Raw genomic sequence first — 7,154 nt, 5'->3', positions numbered from 1 at the left:
CTGACTACAAATTGAAAGATGTCATGATGAGCATAACCAATTTACAGACATTAAAAGAACAATAGATAAAAATTATTTTTAATTAAAACTTAAGTAAGCAAAACTTAAAATACACTCAAAAGTAAATTCAGCTTTAAGTTCATGTTAATAATTCTGAGAATAATCTGTTTCATTATGTTATTATTAGAGTTTAACATAAATTCTCCTTAATGAAGAAACTCCTGTTAAAGGTAAAGAATCAAACTAAACATTTATAATAATAAGGCGCATCTTCGAGTCCGAAGATTGAGGAATACAGTATTTCCCGTGGCTACGTAATCCCAGCTGTGACCTACATATTTTGCTACTACCAGCGAAGGCATAACAATTGTCCATCAATAGAGGTTTACAAAATGCTTCTCATTCGTGATCAAGGATTATGTCTATAAAATACCATCATCATGTACTAGTTCTGAGCACGAATCCCTCTTAGTTCACACACTCACACAAATCTCAATGTGTTCGCAAATTTAAGTATAGGCCTAATCTCATTTTGAATGTAGGCTACACTAAGATGGATGCAAAAGACGAGTTCATCTGGATCATTAAATTAGTTATGGCCTATGGAAGCCTATAGGTACTTTATCAAATTAGCTATATTCTACGTTTCGTTTTGCAGCTGTTGTCTTTACTTCACAGCAATACACTTATGACTCCAAGAACTCGATGTTAAGCTATGTTTTCCCAGTCAGATATTAGTTCCACATTCTTTGAAGGAAATCTTAAGTGTATTTCCATAGCGTTTGTAATGATCCCCTTGTGTCTTCCTTTGCAGTCAATCGGCCATACGCTTAAGGCAATCTTTTTTTTTGGTGAGCAGAAAGGTCGGCGTAACATATGTTCCTTCCCCCCATCCCAAAAAAAACTTTTTAAAGATCAGCTTAGGAGCCATGTAGCTTTAACTGACATAGAAGAGAACACCTGGCAGCAGCGACTTCAGAACGAGACTTGGAGACTTGTTACAAAAGCTGCGAGATATACACTATTGAGACCAAAAAAAAAAATCTACTGCCTAGGACTGAGTTATTTTTAAAACAATGATAATAAGGCTTGTCTTCGAGTCCGAAGATTAATGTAAGTGACCTCCAGCTGTCTCGTTCTGAAGCCGCCTGCAACCAGGTGCCAGCAGGCGACTTTTAGAGGTATCCTTTTATCGACTCTGTAGCGGCTAGTAATTATCGGGCTATTTATCCAAAATACTGTATTGCCTCTGAAGTTTAAGATTTAATTACAGCACTGTAATACACACTTACAACATACTTGAGAAAAACACGTGAACACACTGAACAGTAGAATAAGGGAGACTACAAGAAAACAAACACACAATATACATAAATACACATATAGGCCTAAATGTAACAGCAATACTGAGATCCTTGCACGATCAGGCATTTCCAGCATCTTTACAGCCCTCAGACAACGCCGTTTGCGCTGGCTTGGACATGTTCGCCGGCTGGGGGACAAGAGCATCCCGAAAGTCATCCTCTATGGACAACTCGCGACTGGCACAAGAAAAACTGGTCGCCCCCACCTCCGTTACATAGATGTAATAAAACGACACCTCAAATCATGATAATTGGGAAGACATAGCTCCAGACCGCAACAGATGGAGAGAGAGTGACCAAGAAAGCTATGGACAGTGAAAGTACATGGGTCTCAGCTCAGAGAGAAAAACGTACAATCCGAAAAACGGCCAGCTCCTCTACCAACGAAGCAAAAGCCACCTTAATCTGCGCTATCTGTGGACGGGAGTGTCTCTCCAAAATAGGGCTCCACAGCCACATGAGGAAGTGTGCTCTGAGATGAATCATAGTCGTTCTACGACTGAAGGAGGCCAATGAATGAAATGTAACAGCCTCCTTTATAAGAATAATAATGATATATTATTACAAGTTCTCGTTCTTCCCCAGTGCCTTCACAGTCTGGAATGGGTTGCCTGAATCAGCCAGGAAAACTGACTAAGGGTTTAAGCCATTTATTAACATGCATGACTAGACTGACAAATGAAACGCCTATGACGTAATTATCTTCTTGAAGACGCGTCTGTTACTTAAAATATCAGGTTATATAAAACCCCCACATTCAACCATTCCCTGGCCACTGCCAACAAAAGGTAGGTAAGGACCCTAGCTGGCAATGGCGACCCGCGGATTTTAGCGTAAATTGTTACTAGATTTAGATCTATATTGTATTAATTTAGATCTGTGTATATATAATTAAATAGATCTAAACTAAAAGCTAGATCTATTTATTAAGTTTAGGGTATTAGTATACGACACTAGAAACGCTAAATTAGGTTTCTCTTATATTTTCAGAATATGCAGAAAAAAATGCAGATTACAAATATGCAATTTGATTTCCTCGGAGATAAATAGTTTTTAAAATATATATTTTTTAAGTTTTATTTCTTATTACCATATATTGTCATTGGAAATACGCCATTTTGGTTTTAAGGCTTAGTACTAGACTATCTCCCTTGAATTACTTGCCAACTTTTTTCTGTTGCTGTTTTGTCTTTCTTTCTAGCAGCTATTAGATCTAATATTAAAATTCATTTAAAATGCAAACAATCTTTTGTACTTTGAAAAATAACTAAAAATCGAAATTAAAATCATGTAGTTAAAGTAATAACAACAGACAAAAAAATTAATAGAAAAATAAAAAAAAATAACTCTAAGCCTAACAAAATATCTTTTATTGGCAAAATAAAAGTAATTAAATAAATAGATACCGGTACCCTGACTTTAAATACATGAAAATAATGGACATAAAAATTGTTATTTAATGATGAAATTAATGACATGCAAAAGAAAAATGTGGTATCTTTTAAAAAATGGGTATATTTCTATGTATTTTTATGTAATAAAATACAAAGGCAAGAAAAAAAAATCAAATAGCCAAATAGATCTAATCTGAATATATTGTAAGATGAAATATTAATCAACACTTAAAAATTTAGGCTAAATCATCATACTCCAAGCAGTGGATTTGGCAAAAAAACGGTTACATGTGGCCTCTTGTGGTACAACCACATCAAAGTGATTACCATTTGTATGCAATAGTGTTATATTGCAGCATATATGGTTGTCTGTGTGAGATAGTATGTATGTGTTTGCATCATGAAATAAAGGTTTTAATAATAGCCATGAGTATTTTGTTTTGTTGTGGTTTGGTGAGAATGTATAGATGTCTCTTTGCAGTAGTGTAGCAGCTGCAAGCATTTCTGCAGATTTGTCCCATGTTTTTTCATCAGCTCCATATGCTGCTGTTAAAAAAAATATGGTAGCTATAAGTACAAGTTCTTTATCCTTCTCTTATTATGTACGGTAACTTATAATGATATTGAATGAAAAACAATGCACAATATAAGAACAAGCAATATCTACAACAAGGTAGAGAAAGTAATGATAGGCTTGAAGAGTGGAAGGGAACTGCTTTTATAACAGATTCGGGAAATGTTACAATGGCATCACAGTTAGTAACCTTGTGATGGCTCCAAATAGGGATGGGGCGATGAAAATCAAAGGCTTTATCAAATCTCTTTAATGAGATGAAAGAGCTTCAAGATAAAAATACTATGTCACTACTTCTGTGGACCAAATAGGGGAGGGGGACTAGACTCTATGACAATCAGAGTGTATTTGTCATACATAACTACTTCTTGATGTAACTACTTATAGACTGCCGGCCAACACGATATGATCCAACCACGGGAGTTTTTGTCGTACATAACTATCTGTACAAGCTGGCCGACATTATAGGATACAACCAAGAGAGTTTTGATCGTGACATGGTTTATGTTGCATCACGTTTCAGTCTTCGTCTCATCCGACTAGACCTCAGTTGAACTGCATGTCGGTGAAACGAACCGACAAAGAAAGCGAAGAAGGATAAATTTTGACCAAGTAAAACACCGTACCTTGCCCTTCTCCCTTTATGAGCATACCAGCGATCCTAGCAGTAGATGACCTAATATGACCACGGCGCCGGCGAAGCTCCGAGCAGGGGAAGGTGATTACATCACACCTAGTTCTGCCGTAAAGACAAAGATCGCGTGTGTCGGCCGGCGCAGCGAAGCTCCGAACAGGGGAAGGTGATTACATCACACCTAGTTCTGCCGTAAAGACAAAGATCGCGTGTGACGGCCGGCGCAGCGAGGGTTTAAAGGTACGTAAGAATAAATGGAGACAATCGCCACCTGTACGGTACGGCGGGAGAGAAAAACTTGATTTGGACTCCGTAACGGAATGTAATACATGGGCGCTAGTGGATCCATGTGAAGAGAAGGGTTGGTAGGTGGAGTCGCTACCCCCCCCCCACACACACAACTACACATCTTAAACAAATTTAGTGTAATAGGTGAGCAGTTGTTTTTTTTAATGAACTCCGAAAGTAAAGTAAATAGTAGTGTATATGCTTCTTACCTGTTTCTTTATACATTGGCTTTTGTTCCCCACTCTACGCAAAATAAATTTCAGATTGTGAAACATGATAGTTTAACAGGTGCTACGTAACGTTTAACAAAGACGTTCGTGATCTAGTTACACTCGACCTATCCTCCCTCCAAGAGAGGTTGAGCCAGAGGTAGTGGTAAGAGTTATAAACACAGACATTAGTCCTATCTGATCATAAAACACACGCCAAAAAATCTCTGGTAGACAGTAGACTCCACTCAGAAGACCTTACGGCGAAAGAGAAAGGGACACTGATCTGTGTCAGCTTCATAAAATTCTTTCTCTTCGTGGTGTGATTTTACGAAAATAGAGAGCGCTCAAAATTCGTTAGAAATGTATAGATCTAACTGTAGTCTTAATCATCAACAGATAAACATAAAAGTATTATTTCTTATAGTAATAAGTTTCCCGTACTAGATCTATATCATTTATTGTCATTGCTCTAAAAAGATCACTAAGTCATAATGCATAATTTTGTTCAAAAAAAAAAAAAAAAATTAAACATAACATGTATATATAGATGCGTGTTTCATTTCATTTAATTCATGCATATTTGTTTTTTTTATTTTATCATTATTTCGCTTTGCTTGGTGAGTTAATATATTAATTATAGATCTAATTGTTAACATATATTTTTTAATTAATAATTTCATAAGTAGAAAAAAAAGAAGAAACAACAAGTTCATCAATTTATTAATAACATTTTATTTAGACCTTCATTTCAGTAAATACACTTAAAAAATCATAAGTTGACAGCATAAGAACAAAAACTCTCTTTAAAAAAAGTTATTGAAAGTTCAATATAGGTAGGGGAGATAAATATTGTTAACAAACAACACGGTGGTCGGCAAAGGTATCTGCGTATCTAAACTATTACCCCTAAGTCAAAATTCACATTTTATTATCTTAAGTTTCAAAAATGAAACTCTTGATTGAAGGCAATGAACTGAAGCCATTGAAGGCTATGAGTATCTCGAGAGTCGATTATCATTGACTTGATTGACATTTATCACATTATGATTATCTTTATACTTGTGTTAGCTTCTTCATTTTCTACACTATTCTACAGTATATTCCGCAAAGCTACAGTCAGCATTGGAGGCATTAGTCATTAGTGGTGGTAAGTGGTAAGTTGAATCTTCTTATATTATAAAATACAGAAGTTACTTCAAAAAAGAAGATGAATCATGATTACGTCCTTTGCATCATGCATCTAGTAATCTAGTATCATCATCTACTCACTAGTCATGTATATTATTGTTAACCAATGACTTAATTAAATTAAATTCTGCCAAGTTGAGTACTATAAATTTTAATAAATCTATCGTTTTATTTGTACATTATTTCATAATCAGTCATCATAAAATATTATGAATTAAAGATTACTAATTTACATTCTAGTCCATACCTAATTAAATTTACTGATTTGGTAATGTAAGCCTACATGGCTTGTTAACTGTTCTTTGGAAGTAAAAAAATATATAGATATATGTAGGCTATATAAAGTGTAAAAGAAAAACATCATCAAAAAAGCACCAATAAGAGAAATTTATATGTAGTTTTTCTTTATGTAAATTTCATGCTTCAAAAAAAAAAAAAACAACTTAACTTAGACTTAGCTGTCTCCACAAAGATCTGTCACTGGCAGTGTCTGAAGCCTCCTTCCACATGGTGTCCACTGTTCTGAGGTCCTCCATGAAGGTGTGGCGCCAAGTTGTACAAGATCGTCCCTGTTTGCGCTTTCCTCGTATTGGCCTCTATGTCATCTTAACTCTTGGTATGCGTAGTTCATTTTGTCTGAGAACATGTCCAGCAAACCTCATGCGACGCTCTGTCACAACCTCACTAAGTGTTTTAATCCCAGTTTGGCATAGGATTTCCTTGTTTATGACCCAATCTGTGTAACTGACTCCCGAATTCCATCTCAGCCATTTTTGTTGAGCCACATTTAGTCTTTTCTCAATTTGGCAAGAACAAAATCAAATGATGGACTTGGACTTCGCTGATGACATTGCACTACTTGGGGGATACAAATAAATGCACCCGAAATTGGCCTCTGCATAAACTTGGATAAGACTAAAATTTTGCGAGTGGGATAGGCCTATAAATCAAAGGGTGCCCCCGTCAGACTTGGTGAGTCAAAGCTTGAAGAGTTGGAGAAGTTCACATACCTTGGCAGCATCATAACAAATGGTGCAGATGCCTACCATGATGTAGCGTACCGAATAGGAAAGGCAGGGAGCATTTTCCAAAGGCTACAGCCTATTCGGACAAGCCATTGGACTCAAGACAAAAATACACCTTCTCAACATAATTGTCATCCCAACAGCATCCCAACACTATGTGAGACATGGAAAAAAAAACTATGCAAATAAAAAAGAACATGTAAAATACAATACATAAGACTGCATAGAGTTGATAAAGTAAGCTTACATATGGCTCCTTTTGTCTCGAAAGGCAATGGATGCGCCCAAATGAGTCACTGGTTTTGGCTTAATCTTGAGACGGGGCAGAATCTGGTGTGGCTAATCAAGCCAATTCTAGAACGGCAGACTTTGCCACAATTCGTACATGTGTATGCCTCTGATTTAGGGCTAGCAGACAGGGCAGCTTTCTTTTTTTCCCTCTTGATTAAAGCCGCTTCAATTCTTTTGTTCTCAG

Source organism: Biomphalaria glabrata, chromosome 1 (assembly GCF_947242115.1).
Source record: "Biomphalaria glabrata chromosome 1, xgBioGlab47.1, whole genome shotgun sequence".
Taxonomy (NCBI): Eukaryota; Metazoa; Mollusca; class Gastropoda; family Planorbidae; genus Biomphalaria; species Biomphalaria glabrata.
The sequence above is the reverse complement of the archived record's forward strand: the minus strand, read 5'-3'. Positions refer to the sequence as shown.